The following is a 15,153-nucleotide window of genomic DNA, read 5'->3' on the forward strand; positions in this document are numbered from 1 at the left end:
TGATACCTTATATTTTTTATAGCTACAGAGTAACATCGCAAGCATTATCCCTTTAATCCCTATAGTAACCATCTGTTGTAGGTGTTATTCTTATTATACAGGTTAAGTAACAGAAACTTGGAGACTCAGTGCCTAATTTCCCATAGAGCATGTAGCAAGCCTTAGACTTAGCACCCGGAACTGGAATGTACCTCCTTTTCTCACATCCTACATGGCTGCAAAGCTTCTTAGGCCCCGGTGCAAACTGACATCCCCAGAAGAGATTATAGAACGCTGATACCTGGCTCTTTTTTTTTTTTTTTTTTTTTTTTTGCAATTGCTCTGATGTAATTGTAATGGGGGAGTTTCCCTGTATCAGGATAGCTAAAGGCTTCCAGATGAACTTCTCCACCATAGGAAGGCTGATATTTGGGGATAGAGAGCCTTTCTTTGAAGATGGCTGACTCCCTAAAATCTTTACTAGCATCTCATACTTCTGTTCTCTAGATGTTACAGTCAAATGTCTTCAGACATTATCAAATATTCACTGCAAGGCCAAATCATGCCTGCTAAAAAGCATTGATGAGTGTTTACCCAAAGCAAATAAATAGCATTATCAGCAGCCAACCATCAGCTTATTTATCCAGCTCATGTCCTAGGAAGTGTAATGACATATCATTCTTACCTAATCTTAATGTCATCTATATCAGGAGCCTTGGAATTTTGGACTACTGTATTCATTGTATCATTAACCTGTATAAGAAAGCTCTGTTCATCTTTAAGTTCCTAATTCAGTCAGATTTATTTATTTATTTATTTATTTATTTATTTATTTATTTATTTATTATATTGTGTGCAGCTATTTCCCTGTGCCCCACCTCCTTTTTTTTTTTTTTTTTTTTTTTTGATAAAGATCACCTGTAATGTTTGTTGGCACAACAGATTAGAACCACACCATGGAGATCAGCTGGGAGAGTAAGGATGATACCAATACTTAACAAATGCTTCCAGGTTGTTCTTATCATGAAGGAAACTTGGGAAAAAGCTGGAGAAGGATGGGGAATCCTAAGCTTTCTCAAGGAGGTATCTAATCAAACAGCTACATTAATGCCAGATCACAACTACACGTTCATAGGAACATAGAACACTGGAGTCATCAGTCTTCTGCGGTTGGGAAGGTATTTCTCAGAGAAGTAGATGTATGAGAGATGGTGTCTGTTCTGAATTTGGAAACATAATCATAACTAGCCAATGGGGCAAAACCAAAGATGGAATTCCAGCTCAAGAATGGTAGCAATGGTCAGAAGCTACAGATTACAGTGTCTATGGCTTTACCTTTAGCCATTTATAAAGGCAGAGTCAATACACATCTGCCACGTCTTCCTGTCTACCCTAAACACACCACTCATTCATCACAGTATTCTCTTGTCAGTGATTCCAGACTTGGTCACCCTTAAATAAACATGGAAGGAATCAGTCTAGGGAGCAGTTTGTCAAGAGATTAACAAACATTTCATATCTCATTTCACCATTCATATATCCTTCAATAGCTTTTTAGAGAACTGTAGTTGTTATGCTTTTATTGTATGACCACAGAAAGATTCAAATACTCAGTATCTGAATAGGAACATGAACAGGAATGAATAGAAGCCCTGTCTTAAGCTGATGAGGACACTGGCATTTCTAGCTGAGAATGTTTTCTTTCTAATAAGCCTGATAAGAGGCCAATGTGGATGTGATCTCCTGGGGTGACTTTATACTGCCACCTGCTCATCATCTCTTCGATCTTTCTGTCTTATTTTTCTCATAGCTTTTGATACAATTTATGTGTTTGTTTCTCAGTCTCCTGAAAGAGCATTAAGTTTTACAAGATTGGGAATTTAGTCTATTCTCTGTCAAAATCCCTGCATCAAATAAAATAGCTTTTAAAATCCTTGCATCTAATACAGCATCCCTCACACATAGGAATTGCTCATTAGATAAGGGTTGAACACTGAAGAGGTTATATTTTCTTTTAGATTTCTGCTATTCTTTCTTGGAGACTCAACATGCTTATCACAGGTTTCCTGTGTCTCTTTCTGGACTGTCAGATTCATTAAGACAGGGATGGGTCTGACTTATGATCTATCCCCAGGACCAAGCAGGTGGCACATACTTAACAACCACTTAATGAATTAACAGACCAATGAATACATTAGGGAATCACAGTGGGAGGCCAGCAGTGGATGTAGACTTTAGTCTCCTACACTGCTGACACTAGAGTCAGCAAATTCCAGGAATAAACTGCCCTGCGTATTAGAGCAGTCAGCTCTTCTCGTGACAGCAGTAGAAATACAACAAATGAATTGGCTAATGAGCAATCATCCTGCAACACTTGAAGCAATAGGAAAAAAGTTTTTAAAAATCCACATATTAGTGGCAGGCAACCTCATTGACATAACTGGTCAATGTGGGTTAGACTGAAGGCCTTGCAAGTCAAGTAATGGCAGAACCTGAGGTTCTCTGAGGAGAACCTTATAGAGGTGATACAACCACATCTAAAGAAATAGGAAGCTACAGAGACAGGAATAAAAACGGCCCCCGGAGTTCCAGCCTGTAGCTAACATGTGGCTGCTACCAGAAGTCGGCATCCTAATCTCTTAGTCCTACAAAGATTTTAGATCAAAAATGGTATTTGTGGACATCAAGACACAACCAACGATGTGCTCTGTAGACAACGATATGTGGAGTGGGAAGACAGCACCCTTGTTCTTACCTTTCAAACAGAAAGCATTGATTTTTACAGGGTAGACTTTTTTTGAGACATCGACTTTTTCTCCCCATAATGCAATGGGTAGAAAATGATACTTGCTTGTTATCCTCAGATAAACAGACAATGAATGCTATTGCACTTGCACCTCAAGGGCAGAGGAGAATGGTAGGACAGGCGCACCTGGAAGGTATTCCTGTCATAGCCTTTGCCCTGTAGCTTGTTCTCAGATGTTATAGTAGTCATCGTCTACAAAGATCATAGAGAATTAGGATTTTGCTAGATTCAATATGTGTCTCAGAAATCATGTGGGCACCTATTGTACATCGGAGACTTCTTAGATCAAAGGATTAAATTAACAAAACAATGAACTCTATCTCATAAGCGTTCCAGTCTTATCAAGACAGAGGACGGTCCTAAGTGTAGCGGGCCTTATGGAGGATGACTACAGCATGGTAGGAACAGCAGCAGCTGCTGATTTGGTGGCAGCGGTGGGCGTGGTTTCATGCAGAGAGCTGGAAAATGTTCATCAGGTTCCCGTGGCTGCTAAGACAAAGCGCATAAGCTGGGTAGCTTAGAACAACAGAAACCTATTCTCTTAAGGCTTTGGAAATGAGAAGTGAAAAATGGACCAGCAGTTCTACAGTTTCTCGAAGAGAATCCTCTTCTTATCCCTTCTCACTTCTGGGAGGCCTTTGTCCCGTTTCTCTATATACAAAGCCGCAACATATCATCATCACATATTTCTCCCCACCCGTCTCCTTCCTCCTTCTTATATGGGCTTTGTGACTGTGATGGACTCACCTGGATAATCCAGCATGATGTTCTCATCACAGCAGAACTAACTTAATCATAGCTGAAAAGTCTGCTCTTTATAGAAGGTTAAATAGACACAGGATTCAGTAGATGAGATGTGGCTTTAGACTGCTCTTTGTTGCTAATAACACAACAGCACAGACCAGGTTCATGATAAAGAAAAGTGGCTTTGTTGTGTCATAGTTCTGATCCAAGAGCTGGAGGTGATGCAGAGACTCATGCAGCCAGGACAAGAATATACCTATGAATTTCTCCCTCCCTCCCTCCCTCCCTCCCTCCCTCCCTCCCTCCCTCCCTCCCTCCCTCCTTCNNTCCCTCCCTTCCTCCATCCCTCCCTTCCCCACCTTTGTGTGTGCGCGTGTGCGTGTGTGTTTCTCTCTCTCTGCTTAATAAGTTATGGGTATTCAGTTATGTGGGCTCTGCATTAATGACTTTGCCTATCCTACTTAGCTCACAGCAGCCACAAGCATTATATGTGGATTACATTTTCTCTTCCTTAATACCACAGAATGAATATTAAATTAGAATATGAGTTTTGAAGGGGAGAAGCTATATTCAAATTTTGTCAGATATGGGCATCTTTGGAGCTATTATTCTACCCATTACAATCCAGGTGCAAATAGAGGGTCCTAAGGGCTTTGGCATTATGCACATAACCTCATTCAGTGTTTACAGTACAGGAATTAAGTAATATTATTAGCTCCGTCTACCTACCTGCCTTCCCTTCCTCCCTCCTTCCTTTCTTGTCTTTTCTTTTTTAAAATGTATGAGGAAAGGTCTTCCTCTGTACCTCAAGCTGGCTTCAAAGTTTCCATCCTTCTGCTTTAGCCTTCCACGTGCTACAATTACAGGTGTATGCTAACATACCTAGCTGGGTTTTCTTCACTTCCAAGGTAAGACACCAAAGCTCAGAGATGTTCAGTTTAACCAGCTCCAGGTTCACATCTTCTTAGCAGACTACCAGTGCCTAGCATTTTCATGCCAGACCCCTCCCCTTTGACACATCCCCATCCTCTGACATCCAAAGAGAAAGTGGTGAACTGAGGCTGCACATCCCGATTTACAGGAATATAGAGAGCTGGAGAGAAGGCGTCCACACACTCATGAGTCACAACTGCAGTCATGACTTAGTGACAAAGTGTGACACAAAGCACAGGGAGCAAGGCCCAGAGAGCTGTCCTCTTGCCCATTCTCCAGTGATGACACCATCATGCCTTGGAGCTTCAGGGAAGTCCCTAATATTAAACCTGGCAACTCTTGGTCCTTTAAGATTACTTACTATAAAAGTAGCAATACAAAGTCAGCAATGTTCTTTATTGGTAGAAGACTGAAGAAAGAGATTTAGACTAAGGTGAATTTTCAAAACCGAAAACTTAAGATTTACACCAGCAGCAGACAGTCTGTATTAAGAAAAGATTTTTCGGAATCACTAACCAAAGAATATATTCAGGCTGTGTCTAGGCACCTGTGTGGTAGCAGATGTACAGGTTGGCCTTTATGTGGGTTCTGAACAACTAGAGTAGGGTCTATCCCAAAAGCTGTGGCCTGTATGTGGGATATGTTCCACTAGCTGGGCTGCCTTATCTGGCCTCAGTAGGAAAGGAAGCACCTAGCCTCACAGAGACTTGAAGTATAAGAGTGAGGTGTATTCAGGGGAGCCCCCACCCACCCAGAGGAGAAGCGGAGTTGGGGGTTTGGTGAAGGATTGTGGGAGGGGGTGACCTGGAGGAGGGCAGTGAGCAGGATAGAAAGTGAATAAGTAAAAAAGATGTATAATAAAATTAAAAAATAAAAAGAGAAAACAAAACAAGCAAAAGATTGTCTGATGCTTTCTTTATAACAACCTCTCCTGATGCATACACGTACCCCACATTTTCTGAAAATTGATTGACAACCTTTTTGTAAAAGTACTGCTTGCTAAAAGTTCTTTAGTGCAGAGATTTTACCACTCTTCCCACAGAGAGATTTTTGTATATTGTGTGATTTGTGTGATTTTTGTATATTGTGGGCACAGACGTAAATCAGGCATAACCATGCTTCTCTTGATGAATTACCTAAGAAATTCCTGAAAAGAACATAACGTTGCCAGAGATCACTTAACTCCAAAGATGTCCTTTCCCTCCTCCTAAGTGCTGTGCCTCACACGTGCATGTACAGAAGAGTCAGGCCCAGGCTGGCCAGTGCTGCTTCTAGAAAATCCAGCCACGTGAATTATTGCACGAACACGCAGGAGTACAAGTGCATGTTCAAAGGAAGTAGGACGATGTGAAAGCAGAGCTGCGTGTTCTTTCCAACCACCTTCCTGACTGTTTAGAATAGAACTGTTAAGCACGGGAGTCAATTCTTCCATTTCTCATATTCACAGCTCCCACTCACAGCTTTGAAAATTCCCATGTGGCATCTACTTACGGTAGACAAATTGCCGAAGAAGTTAAATCATATACATTAAACCCAAATGGGCGCCCCTTTTGCTGTTTGTGCTTTTGTGGTCTTGTCAGGAGTCAGTTACCCTAGAGGGATGCCCATTGTCAGCAAAACTCCACACTAGCAAGAACAATACCGGGTACAAAGCGTTAGAAATCATAAAGGCTCCCTTATCACAATTCACTCGCTGCTTGGCTCAATGCTTCCTACGCCTTTCGGCCCCCCACCAGTTCACATTCCTTCACATGTGGCATAACCCCTTACAGAAGGAGGTGAGTGTTGCTGCCTTGCCGCGTGAAGACCCCAAGGTCTCTTTTCCCCACCCCCATCTCCCTACTGGGGATTGTTTTCTGAACTGCAGACCCAGTAACAAGGGCAGCATCCAGAGCTAGGACGAGACCACGTGTCTGAGACGTTTCCCACAGGGAGAGTTTTGCCTGAAGCCTCTGCAAGTGAAACTAAGCAATAGAGCAGAAAACCACACAGGGGAGGGTCAGAGGACTCTTTTCTCGAAGAGGAAAGTGAAAGGGAGCCCAGGTACCACACCTTAACGTACTTATCTGTAAAATCGGAATATGTTAGAATGCACTGCAGGGACTTACGTGATTGCTAGCAAAGTTTATCCAGCGACCTGCTTTAGCAAGCTTTCTCTGGTAGCCTAGAGGAGGAAGACAAGGTAGGAATGAGGGTGAGATTAGTAATTTAGGTGTTCGAGGAAGCTTTCCCTTCCGGAATGTGACCTAGTGCTGTGAAGCATATAGGAGACCATGTGCAAGCGATGACTGTGTCAGCCAGAGACGGCTATACAGGCAGGACTTGTCAATACTGAACACAAAATGCAAAAGAAGGCACTGGCCTTGACGTCATCTACAGACTTTGTGCTTTCAGAACAGGGCAGAGTTCCTTCATCTCAGGAGGTTGTCTTGTCAACAGTTGGTATGATTAGAAACTGTCTCATCGTTAGTGGTATTTTCAGCTGACTGATGGTAATGTAAACTCTTAAAAGCAACTCTAGAGGCTAGTAGGATGTGTTAGTAAGACAGTTCTTGTTGCATGCCAAATGTGTAGTTGTAATCCAGTGCCACGAGAGGTGGGACAAAGAGTCCCTGGGGCTTGATGGCTGCCAGCCTAGCTCTAGGTTCAGTGAGAGATCCAGTCTCAGGGGAGTAAGATGTCAAAGTGATATAACAAGACACCTGAACTCCACTGCTCACACTTATGTGTACATACATCACACACACACACACACACACACACTCATTCACATACACAATTTAAAAGAGAGACATTCTTCTCAGCTACATTAGCTATAATGAAAGAGTTGTCCAATTTACTGTAGTTATAAAACATGAAACATCACAGCTCGGGAAGCTATTATATTTTTGGATATCTGACCAAATGGAGGGTTGGGTTTAAGTACAGTTGAGTCTGTCTATCAGAATGAGGGTTTGAGGGTTAGGCATTTTTGTCTACAAAAGACTGTTTTCTTTCTTTCTTTCTTTCTTTCTTTCTTTCTTTCTTTCTTTCTTTCTTTCTTTTTTTTGGTCAAACTGGGCAGTTTTATTTTCCTTTACAACTTAGTAAATATGTGATGACTGCACATGGGGTAAGGCTGCTCTGTGGTTCAGAAAGACCCCAATGAAGGTGTTTTCCTGACAGGGTGTGGTCTTCAGTAGTGGAATGACGTGAGTGACGTCACTGTCAGACCAGCAAGACTGCATTTATGCGCCCGTCGTTCTCGGATTGTTGGTAACTTAGGCATACTTTCCCCAAATAACCTTGCCTCCTTGTGTCACAAGGCCCAACTCGCTCACATTCACTTCAATCACTGTACCTTTGGTGATCAGCCCCAGGGTTGTATATAATGGGGATGATGGATTCTTTTTCACACCGAGAATAGGCAGGCAAAAGGTAGCTTTCAGCTCAGGGTGTGTGACATGGGCTTTTTTGAAACGTAGACCCATAGGCCTAATGAATCTTTCATATTTAGGTGGTTTTCTTGTAAAGCCATCACCAACAAAGCAGACTTTAGTAACCATTCTCTCCCATGCCTTCTTTTTCCTTTTTCCTGTTCGAATAACTTTCAATACTTCTGTTTCTCCTTGGGCACGAACTTTGGGTAGAGGGACCTCCCATTTTCCCGCCTTTTCTTTCCGTTTCTGCTTAATCATGTTAGAAAGGACTTTTGCTCTCGACTGCCCCTCTCTGTCCAGCAGATAGGCAGGGACTGCTCCCTGTGGATCTTCTCATCATCCTTCTGCTTGGTGTTTCTCTTCTCATGCATCTTAATAATCTTTTTCATTTGTATTTTCTCGGCATGGTGGTGTTTATGGTAGAGCTTAGCCTTCAGGCCAATCATTTTTTTTTTTTTTTTTTTTTTTTTGCCTTCTTTGAACGTTCATGGGCCTCCTGACCTTCTTTCTTTCTCTTTTTTTCATGGTAGTCCAAACGATATCCATATCGTTTGCGGTGCAATTCAATATATTCATTTTGTGGCATGATGACAGCCACGGAGCAGCGGTCAGTGACCTCCCGGGTCTCAAAAGACTCTTAATTTCTGGATGTCACTGGTCCACGAGCCTGCCTCGTTCAGCCCAGGACGGGAAAGGACTGCTTTCTTTACATGGAAGCTAATTCTCTTAGGTCCAAGAAAGCCTGACATTTTTCGCTAATTAGGATTTAAATATAGCACAAAATATGGCACAATGGCACTGACATCATGCTACCTTCAAATGCTTCGTGTTGCCCCCTAATAGCTGTTACTGACATCCTATGGATCCAATTTCAATTCTTTCTGGCATTTGCACTCATGAACCGTTCAGTCATTTCTATTCATGTTTGTATTTTTTAATCTTCCTTTTCATTTTTGCTCTAGAGCAAGACTCACATTCAACACTGCACCAGTCATTACATAGGATTGACTTAATATGCATTGTAGACCTATTGGCTCCTGAAATTCTGGTCTCCAATAATGTGGAGTTTCCAGTAATTTGCCCAGACTACCATTTGGTTAGGCTCTATTAAAGTGAAGAACATAGGACACATTGTAGTAAGTAGCAGGCCTTTAAGTTAAGGAAAAATGAGGCACGTGCAGCTATCCATTTGACACAGCAGGAGTGGAATGAGAAAGGACAGAAAGGCTGTTTGACACACTGGAAATGTGTCCAGGTAATGTAGCAAACAACACAGGCTGGCACAGTAAATGAGTTGAGTGACCTTTCTTGAAAATTGCAATCCTGCGTTTAGCTCTAATTGAATAGTTCTCACTTTGCCACCTTAAACACGCAGATGTGTGAGGAGACAGAAGCCCACCTCTCCCTCTCACTATTACTGTGATTTTCTAACTTACTCCATCAATTAGAGTAATTTTCTCCATATGCTTGAATTATTAGGATTTGAATAAGAAAAAAATGTCTTAAAGATATGATTTATTGCAGGAACACAAAATGTTCAGAGCTGGTTAGCAAAGACCTTTTGTGCTTTTCTGTTTTCCCCCTGACCAAACTTTGAGAAAAATAGATGCAAATACTGTAAATTCATTTTGCCAAGATGCAGAGGCCTTAGAAGACACTTTAAAAGTTGGTTTTCCATTTCCAGCTTCTGAAATAACAAACATCCATGCTGTATGTCATCGAGAAACAGCTTACGTGAGCATTAATTTGGTTTTCATATTGCTTGTGACCCAGCCTTAACAGCCAATAATTTTTCATATTTTTCTCGTATCCTTGAATTCAATTTACAAAAAATAAATTGAATTTAATCAAGCTTAGATAGAAACACAGTAGGATCTTCATCAAGATTTATGCTTTTCTTCTCGAATTAAAAAAAAGCCATTTTTTTTTTTTGCTTGCTATAAGGAATAACATCACTAGGCTGTGTGTATTGTGAATCTCAGTCTTGCTCTAATCTGTCAAAAATAACGGACACATACAAGAGAAGAATTCAGTCTAACTTAAATTAGGAACACATTCTATTATTTATGGTGAACTGGTTTCAAAATTACTAGAAGGATGCACTAGGAAATGCAGACAAGTGTTATACAAAATACTAAGTTCATAAAGAATGTTAAATAATACAGAGACCATTATCCAATATGCACATACACATGATATATATATATCATGAGCAACTGAACGCTTTTTACTAGAAATCTTGGGCTCATTTTCCTACCACAGCTGTGCTACATCTTCTGGGCTTGCAATTGTTCAGTAGATGGTTGCATTCGTCTCACTCCAGGAGGTAACTTTGCCCCAATGCTGGGTTCCCTACTGGTTGAGTGACTCTGCTTATTTTGTCTTATCCTTTGCAGTTCAGGTACACCTCCGTCCCTTTCCTGACTTCTAGGGATTACTGATCTAGTTTTCCTTTATGATTTCTCTTTTCTCCCTTTTCCACTTACCATAACCCATTCCATGTCACATCAGGCTTCCAGGGGCTGAAACTACCTAGATAAGTCTTGCTCCTAGGAAGTTGTCCTGGTTAGTATTTGTCAGCTTGACACAGTCTAGAGTCAGCTGAGAGGAAAGTCTTGATTGAGGAATTGTCTAGACCAGATTGCCCCATGGGCCTCTTTGGGGATGGGGAGGGGCGGAGTTCCTTGCTTTGTTTTGTTTGAAACCCTGTAGACTATGCTGGCCTTGATCCCACAGAGATCTGTCTGCCTGCCCATGCCTTTAGAATGTGAAGAGTAAAGGTATGCCCTACTACGCCTTGCTGGGACTATGATGCAAGAGGTCCAAGCTCACTGTAGGTCACCGCATCTCTAGAACTGTGGTGTATAAGAAAGCTAGATAACCATGAGCCAGTGAGCCAGCCCCCAATCAGTATTCCTCCACTGCACTTGTTTCCAGGTTCCTGCCTTGAGTTCCTGCCCTGACTTGCCTCAGTGATGGACTGCAATTTATAACAAACCCTTTCCTCCCCTACATGGCTTGCGGTCAGAGTATTTTATTACAACAACAGAAAATAAGATAGAACTAGGGCTTTGGCTGTGGCTTTTGTCCCAGCCTTGATGCACTGGCACCTCTTCTCTAGAAGTGAGTTAAATATTAAGATGGCCGGAGCAGCAGCACCATCTGTGAGAAGCAGGTTTCCTGAGCATCTTAGGTTTTTGGCTTGTGGCATTACTTATTGAAGGCCTCAGAGGGAAGCATCACTACTCATATTAAACACACTCATTAAAGGGTGACTCTAAATCAAAAGCCTGTTTGTCGTGCATCTGGAGAAATCATGTTAGATCTTGTGTTACATAAAACCAGTTTATGGGCTCCAGAAAGAAAAAAAAAAAAAAGGGAAACTATTTATTTGCTCTCTTCTTAACTCAGAGGATGTCTACCATTCGAATTTAAATATTTCTGGCCAATCAATGTTGTCATTTAGTATGCGTGTACATTTGTGTGTGTGTGTGTGTGTGTATGTGTGTGTGTGTGTGTGTGTGTGTGTGTGAGAGAGAGAGAGAGAGAGAGAGAGAGAGNGAGAGAGAGAGAGAGAGAGAGAGAGAGAGAGAGAATTTGAGGAGAGGGCCTGCTTATGACATGGTGCCCATGTGGAGGTCTGAGAACAATTTGGGAGATCTCTCTCTCCACCATGAGGTCTAGGGATTGAGCTTAGGTCATATGACTTGCAAAGCAAGTACTTTTTTATCCACTGGACCATCTTGCTGGTTCCTCATTTCTTTTAATTTAAAAATTCTACTTGTGTTAGGCAAAACAAACAAACAAACAAACAAAAAAAAAACCAAAAAACCTTCAACTTAGAAATGTGAAAATATTCTGTGTGATAATTTAATACCAGATAGAATACCCCACCATTTTCTCCCCTGAAGTTGAGATTTAAATTAAGTGTGCCATGTGCCCCCTTTTTAAGTTAAATTACATGCTCAGTGGACTTGAGTTGATCAGTGAAGTGCATTTATTTTAAACCTTCAGTCTCTCTCTTCACTGTCATATCCTGCCATCTAAAAAAGAAATGTCCTTCTTCTCTTACTTCGTCCCTTTGCAACTTCTTCTAGAAGTCATTTCTTGATCTCCTCCTTCTCAAACCTATCCCCAGCTCTGTACTCATACTTCTCATTAAAACCCTTACTTCAGGTCACAGATTCAAGGCCAGACTGAGTTAGCTCAGAACCCAATCAACAACAATAAAGGAGAACCAAAGCAAGCTTCCTCTGACAGCTGACTGTGGTACCCTAGGTGCTCTTTTCTGTTTGTTTGTTTTTGAGACAGAGAGCTCACTGCACTGCCTGAGCCTGCCTAAAAGTCACTATGCAGATCAGGGTAGCCTTGAACTTGTGAGTAATCCTTCAGTTTTTGCCTCCTAAACAATGGGATTCCAGGCCTGTAACACATTGCCTGGTTCCCTAGATACAGCTCTTCAGCTAATTGCCCATCTTGTTTTCTTCCTGAAGCTTTTCAGGGTCCATTTACTTCCTTTTCTCTCTCTCATTAAATTTTCCTCACTGCTTTCCTTGGTACTCACAGCCCTCCAATCACCTACCTTCCTCGTCTCCCAGATCACAGCCTTGGCTCAGTCCTCTTTCTCAAGCCCTAACAATTCACTTCTCCACGCTCATATCTGCTGAGAGAATGCTGAATGGTGGGAAGTTCATATTCTGGTGTGACTCCACATCCTGTCTCCATGAATTTTTTTTCTTCAGTTTCTCATCTTGTGATTTTTCTTTCCTTCCCTTACTTGCTTATTTAGTTTTAATTGGATAAGGGCTGTTGTATCTCAGACTTGCTGTGTAGCTACGAATGAGCTGGAACTTCCAGTTCTCCTGCCTTCATCTTTCATATGATAGGACTATAGGCGTGGCTACCACATCCTGTTTACCTGGTACTGGGGATTAAACCAAGAGCTTTGTGCATGCTAGTCAGGCTCCTGAGCTATACCTCCAGTCCATAAATGATACTCTCCTACTGCCTCAACCTGAGATATATTCCTCCTATAAAGCCATATAGCCATATGTTGCACGTCCCTGTGCTCCATTTTCACTGTCTGCTTGGTTATTTTTATTTCTGGCCCCTACAGCTAGCTGCCCACTCACATATATAGCTCATAGCCAGGGGAGTGACATCATTTGCCCACGGTCATAGTTTTCCCCTTTCTGAGCTCCTGCTTTTGGCCTCCTTTACTACCCTGAGAGCTGCTGGAGTAAGATTTCTAGTGTAAGTTTGTTCACTGCCTGTCCATCACCACAACTTCTAGATTCTACAGTTGTCTACCACTGTCCCCAGGCTGTCCTGAACATCACTTGACCACCTATCCCATGACCTGGCCCCTGCCCAGCCTCTGGTTCCATGTGAGTTTGCACCAACAGTTCCTCTCCAGGCTGAACATTTTATCCTCCAGGAATAGAGAACAACTTCTTCCCCAAATTATTTCATGATTTGCGTAGTGCTAGCTTTGGTGCATGCCACCCCTTGCTTTCCCATACTTTCAAGGCTCAGGGAGGCAGCGTTCTCCTCATGGAGTACTAAGCTCATCTCTCTCCTGGTGGACCAAGTCCCAGTGTACTTAGCCCTTGCACTCCTGGTAGGAAGGATCCTTTTGTTGGCTACTATTCCTCTCTGACATGCTATACTTCTCAGAAGTGAAGTAACTTTTTTCTGTCTATGTATCTGCATTGCCCATGGCATTGAACATATCCAAAGAACTAAAATAATCATTTGTTAAATCAACATAAAACTAAATGAATAAGTGAGCAAAACAACCAATAATCCAGAGCTTTAACACTGTGATTCCTGAAATACCTGTGTGACATTTTTCCACCTTTGCTTATCTCCATTCTTCACAGCTATTAAATTATTAAATTCTGGGTACATGACAAGCCTTGTAGAATATTGTTATGTTTTGTCTAAATGAAGATAAAACATTTACATGGAAATGAGACAATACCTGTTCTCAAAAAGGCTCTCTCCTCAATGCTGCAAATAACCTCTATTACCTGGAGGAGATAAACGACAATGAGTTCAAGGCAGTAATAGGTTTTCGGGACAATTTTTCCAAGCCAGAGCTCATTTCTAGTTAAAAGTAAATATTCTTCTGGAGCTTGTGAAATCAGCTATGTGTATGTGCATACCCATAGTGAGAATGAGTGTTGTAGAAAATTTTAATATCAAGCCTGGGTTTCTACACTGCCTTTGACCATTTAGTTCCTGGATAAAAGACACACAACTTTTATTATTTACAATAAGTTTTAAACAGCACAAGAGCTGGGCAGATATCTACTCTCTATGCTCTTAGAATCTACTTTCCTATCAACAACCCCAAGTTATTACTTACTATGTTTCATCTGGGCTGGTCTTAACTCCAATTGGCCAGCAATCAGGGCCATGTTTTCATGCCTCACCTAACCCATGGGGGTTTCTCCTCCATTCACTTTTTATCTCCCCACCCTCCTGGTTCTCCTCTGAGCCCAAACTGGGGATTCCTAAATACCAACTATGTCTCTTCTACCCAGCTGTGGGCTGTCAGCATCTTTATTTACCAAACTCAGAAATAATTTGGGGGAAGGTCACATAGTGTTTTTTGGGTCTTCATGTGGACTTGGCTCACCTGGGGCAACCAGGTCTTGAGGAAATAGTATTAGCATTAGAATACAAGCAGCATCAGGCTAACCCACTACAAATGAGTTCACATATCATTCAGAATCCATGAAATCTGAAGTAAGTCCCAAGTAGGATGGAGACTGTGATGGTTTGAATATGCTTGGCCCAGGGAGTAACACTATTAGGAGGTGTGGCCTTATTGAAGTAGGTGTGGCTTTGTTGGAGGCAGTATTTCATTGTGGGCATGGGCTTTGTAACCCTCCTCCTAGCTCCCTGGAATCCAGCTTCTCCTTCTTCTCCTAGCTGCCTTCGGAACAGGAGGTGGAACTCTTAGCTCCTTCAGCCCCATGTCTCTCTGGAGATTGCCAGGCTCCCACCTAGATGGTAATAGACCGAACCTCTGAACCTGTAAGCCAGCCCCAATTAAAATTTCTTCTTATAAGAGTTGCCTTGGTGTCTGTTCACAGCAGTCAAACCCTAAGACAGAGACATCGACAGTTCCACAAAATCCACTTGCTGAAATTAACCAGCAGATGCTTATGTTTCTAGGGAGTTCAATTTGTGAGGGCACGCATTATGGAAGTTTTGCTCTTGTTTCTAAATGGTGAAGTATTTTTGAACCCTAGCAGTGGATAG

The 15,153-nt window shown here is 41.9% G+C and overlaps 1 pseudogene; it reads right to left on the bottom strand.

Moving 5' to 3' along the window:
* Nucleotides 1-7,669: 7,669 nt before the first annotated feature.
* LOC110296955 lies at nt 7,670-8,471 on the bottom strand (annotated as a pseudogene).
* Between the last annotated feature and the right edge of the window lie 6,682 nt (nt 8,472-15,153).

The sequence above is a fragment of the Mus caroli genome, chromosome 6 (assembly GCF_900094665.2).
Source record: "Mus caroli chromosome 6, CAROLI_EIJ_v1.1, whole genome shotgun sequence".
Taxonomy (NCBI): domain Eukaryota; kingdom Metazoa; phylum Chordata; class Mammalia; order Rodentia; family Muridae; genus Mus; species Mus caroli.